A 4,385-nucleotide genomic window follows, 5' to 3' on the forward strand; every position below is an offset into this window, starting at 1 on the left:
GTGTTTTCAAACAAGAGCAGTGCTGATTGGCCTTTAAAAGCAGCTGTTGATGGATAGAAAACCTTTTTATATAGTAGATCTATGTGAACAAAGGAAGTAAAAAAAAACCAACAACACTCCATTACAGAACATTTTTTATTTGTTGTTTAGCAATAATGTTCAAATACACATACAGATTAGTTCCATTAATCTTCACTTAAAAGCTATCTGTATCTGTGAGGTTGAAGGGTCACAGGTAAACAGGAAGACATTTAAAATGCACCAGGAAGAGAGGGGGGGTGCAGAGGTCACAGGATCCCTCAGAGTAATACAGTATAAACAAACAAGGCCATAGACAAACACTACCATCTGACTGCATCAATCATTTCTTGGTATTGTGGGAGTCTATCTGTTGTGTTGAAACTCAGACAGTTTAACTGTGCAATAAAAAAAACACAACACAAGATCATTTTTCACTATGCATCCATGTTTTTCTCTACATGGGATTTTTTATTGATGATAAATGCAATCTGTAGATTCAAAAGAGAAACGCACAATATATGGGTCTGTAAACACACTTTAAGCTTCTACTTATTACTGTTTTTACTGTTACTTAATATCCAGTTTCCCCCTTTATTTCCCCTTAAGTAGCTTTAAGGTTGTTGGCTCTACATTGAACCTTCTTAGGTTCTGTATCTAAATACATACAATATCCCTAAATGGTTTAATAGAGAACCATTTACAGGTGTACAGTATTTATTAATATATAGTTTATGCTATGCTTTAGTATGTTTTTTTTTTAGCAGTGTTTACCAACTCCCCATCTTAATAAAATTAAAGTGTGTAACATTTAGGAGCCTCTGTCTGCAGTATTGGAATATAATATTCAAAGATATATTAGTGTATAATCACATGAATCATTGTGTTTTTACATCTACAGATGTTGTGGGTCACCTTCCATGTTGAACCGCCATGTTTCTACAGTAGCCCAGATGGGATGTTTTCGGGCATTTCCTGGCCACCATAGCTTCTTCTTTACATTTGTAAGGTGAGGGTGAAGAGATGAAGTTGCAATCTGCAATTACACAGCTAGAGGCCACCCAATCCTAGACACTGCACCTTTAAGTAACACATCTAATGTTACTAAAAATGAGGGATAAGCTACTTTCTTATATATTTAATAAAAACTGAGAGGCTACTTGCAGAGCCATTTCTACATTATTACATAATTACATTAGAACTTACAGTTTCGCTTAAATGACATTTAACTAATCTAACTGAAAGGTTAGAGCATAATTCAATTCATGTACATATCTTATATTAAAATGCTCATATTAAAGAAACAGAATTATTTCACTGCAGATTGAAGTACAGCGCTGTAGCTCTCCAGTAGCTGACAAGTCAAAGAACCCCCTTAAACATAAAAAGGTCTATTTTCTTTACAAATCATATATTGAACATTTTTATGGCCAAGTGTTCTTTGAATAAGAATGTAGACCCCTGAGGTTCCTTATTGACCCTTTTTATGGGGGATTCGATTGTGTTTGCAATCTCATTGAAGTTATATGATGTTCAGAGAGTGAAATATTCAGACCCAAGAATCCATGTTTTCTATGGTTGTATCATTCCATCTAATAATCAAATACAAATTGTTTTGTGTCTTGTGCATCATTTTATATGCGTTTCCCCTAAATTTAGCTTTACATATAAATAAGCACTTTTTCTTTTTTAATTTTCCACTACAAACTAAAATAATAACTTGTGGGTTTAAGGCAATGTTTGGCTTTGTGATGGGTAATTTAAGGTTTAACTCTTATACAGCAAAACATTTATAAAACTTTTGGAGTCACTATTAAAAAATGTTGCTGGTGACGTTTGTAAGAAATCTGAAGCAAAGACCAAACCCCATGAGCAGACCGAAATATCAACATAAGTTCCTAGGATGAGAGTAGGGAGATATTTGGCAGCAGGATCTCTATGGAATCAATTCATTCCTTCAGATTCCTCTCCGGCAGCGCTTGGCAGAAATCTTATAAGTCAATACTGTGATATTGATCTCACTTAATCAGGCATCTTAACTGAAACTACAACATCCTATCACATGGTGTGACAGTGATGACTCACACCAATTTCAAAGGCAGACACATTTCCCACTTGAGTGATCTTTACCTCTTTCCTGGAGGGCACCTCTTCAAAAATGTGAGAAATTACATTTTACTATCAAAATGGGTTTGTGTTTGCATCATAAAACACTGATATACACACTGTAGAACTGCAACTGATGACTTGTGCTTCAGATGTGTTAAAAATGAACCATCCATACAGAATATATGACTATTATTTATTAGTCTTTATTACTATTATAAAGACTATTACCTCGCAGTGGGAGGGGGGTGAGGTATGGGATCTTGTGATTTCAGATGGTTGATGAGGCTGATTTGTTACATTGATCACTGCATTGATTAAAGTTGCTCCTATAGAGATCCTCATCGGTTGCTATGGTTTCAGGTCTACACTAAATCTGACAGTTGATGCCGCCTTGCAGGCAGATTGGTGTGAATGAAGAGAGGGAAATCACCACCAGTGAAAAAATAACCCAGATGGTGATGACTAATGTACAGACATGATGCTGCAGGTACGCTTGCATGTCTAGTCTGTTCAGAGTTTCTTGATTTTAAGATGAATTCAGCAGCAATAGCTAGAAAATGCTGTAGGTATAGGGTGTAGGTATACAGTATACAGGTAATTCAAGCTGTGTGGGTATGTAAGGTCTGTCTGCTGCTGCTGCTGCTGTATCATTTATTTGTTATTGTCAAGAGATATTACCAGGTCACAACTTGAGAGGTGGTTAATGTCTGCAAACTTTACATTATATTATTTATGTGTACTGGGTCGGTTTGTAGACGCTCTTCTAAACCAGAACTATCTCACTACAGATAGTTTGGTCAGATTTGGTCACTAGACGAAGACGAAGAAGAAATGGTCCCTATAAAGCTGTTGACAGTAATGTCTGTGAATTATCCAGAGTAACAGGGAATCATTGTCCCTTTTTGAATGTGAAATTCTTTACATGTAATTGTCTAAAGAAGAGCACTTTAAATTACATTCACCTACATTGTACCGAGTCGCAGCTAAAATCTTAGATTAATACCTGAAAATCTGGGTGACCATGTGGCCAGGAGGTTTTGTACAGGCCAAGAATTTCTATAACATCCAGACTAGGCGTCTAATTGAGAGCTGGTTTTATTTGTCAAAACGTGTAGCCACACCAGGCTAGTTTTTTTTGTAAATCTGATTTGAGTCTGGGTCCAGGTCTCAAGCCTACTGCTCTTTTTTTCACTTTGCCAAATCCTCAGGGAGTCTCCTCAAACCCAGTTTAAAGTCAGATAATCCGACCACGTGCAATCATAGGAGGTTACTTGGCAATTAGTAAACAGACAGCAATATCAAATATTTAGCAACTTCCCCTTGTATACTGAGGAGTTGAAGGTAGCACAATTAGCCTTTGATAAATAACAGTGGCGCCTTAATGATTCCCCACCTACCTGGTGATGGCCTCATCACTAATGCATTAGCCATTTAGTGTGCACTGGCCCAGTCAGAAGCATGATTGCACTCATTCAACCATTCTGTTGGAGTGCTGCTCTGAAACGCCCCGTCTGTAATGACAACTGAAGAGCAGTGGGCACTGATTAGACCGCTGCTGAGAAACAACGCATGTTCTCATTCTCTAACTCTTCATTGATTTCAGAATGATGTAAAGAGTTCATTATGCATAAGTAATGATATGCTGTAAGATCGGAAGTTTGCAATAGTGTTACTGTAAGGAGAAGGTAGAGTGTTATGTTTTAACAGAGGCCTTTAAAGCATGTGAAGATGGGATTTAGGGAAGCAATAGGAAAGATAAATATTCATGAACTTCTATACTTTTAAATCCTACACGATTTAATGAATCCTTCTTAAAGTGTCAGGAAGTGACTACATGGGAATGCATATAAATGGATGGTATTTCAGAGACTTGAGAGGGCATATCGAAGAGGCAAATGCACATACTAATGGCTGTGTTATTTCCCCGCCTGTCTTTAGGCATAATGGCCAAGCTCTTAATGTACACAAGACACCCCTCCTGCCTGGGAGGAATCTCATACCCAAGTAACATGAATTTACTAAATGGTAGAAGAGAGCTTTAAGAGATGCTGTCCAGAAAACACTCGGTTCAAAGTTTCAGAAACTTTCCTGCTGCTTAGCCGACTCCAGATTCACAACAAAGATAAGCAGCCACAGTGGAAATGTCACCCAAAAATGGTCAGTCATTTAGTTACTTGTCACTCTGATTGATGATATTGTTTGTAAGTTTGTTCAGGATATATAAATGTTTCTTGGAAAAGCACCCTGTGATTGTCGAA

This window comes from Dicentrarchus labrax, unplaced genomic scaffold (assembly GCF_905237075.1).
Source record: "Dicentrarchus labrax unplaced genomic scaffold, dlabrax2021, whole genome shotgun sequence".
In the NCBI taxonomy this organism is placed as follows: Eukaryota; Metazoa; Chordata; class Actinopteri; family Moronidae; genus Dicentrarchus; species Dicentrarchus labrax.